The sequence below is a fragment of the Tupaia chinensis genome, unplaced genomic scaffold (assembly GCF_000334495.1).
Source record: "Tupaia chinensis unplaced genomic scaffold, TupChi_1.0 Scaffold140464_1, whole genome shotgun sequence".
NCBI lineage: Eukaryota > Metazoa > Chordata > Mammalia > Scandentia > Tupaiidae > Tupaia > Tupaia belangeri.
In genome coordinates, this window is record NW_006200341.1 from 910,680 (window position 1) to 911,522 (window position 843).

Sequence of the window (843 nt, forward strand, 5' to 3'; positions counted from 1 at the left end):
CTCCTCCATTCTCCTCTCGGGATTTTGGAATGCACATACATGCGCCAGCATGATTTCCAAACCACCGTGTCCAGGACTTGAACTATGGAGTTGGCCACGTGGGATCCAGCGCCTTAACCTCCATGCCACCTGCTGGCCCTCCTTTGCCCATTTCTGAGTCCGTGTGGTGGTTTCATTGCTCTCGTTGGGTTGTATCTATAGGAAATTTGCATAGAAAACAAAATGGCAGACCATGGGATGGAGAGGGTGAGCCCTCTATGGGGCGGGCGTCCAGGACCCTCTGTGAGGTACCAGGACTTGGTGGCTTCCACCTTCCAGACACTCATTTATGCCCTTTGAATGGCCGGGCCCCCCCGCTGCAGATAGATATTGCTTTGTCTACACAACAACCACTCTGTTTCATCTCCAGATACAGCTCTGGTGGACGGGCGTCATAATGTCCCTCCTCCCTCCTGGCCACGTGGACCCTAGGATCGTGGCATTCCATCACCCTGGGGTCAGGAGGTGGCCCAAGGAGGAATGTGGGTACGTGATCCATGCCAATCAGCTTTCAGGTGGCTGAGAAATGTCTTCTGCTTGGTCAGCCAAGCTAGGAGGATTCAAGCCCGGGGTTTTTCTTTTCCAGGGTAGCCCGTCTCCAGGAGGATGAAATGAGGGGGCAACACGCGAATGAAAGGTAAGTCCTGATGAGGCAAGGGAAGAGAGTGTGAGTGAGAGAGAAAGTGATAGCGTTGCTTGGGGCCCTGGATCCAGCTGTTCCTGAAGGCGACCTACCCCGGGATATTTCAGATACGTAAACGGATAGATTCTCTCTCTTTTTTTGTTTTTGGTTTGTGTGTTTGT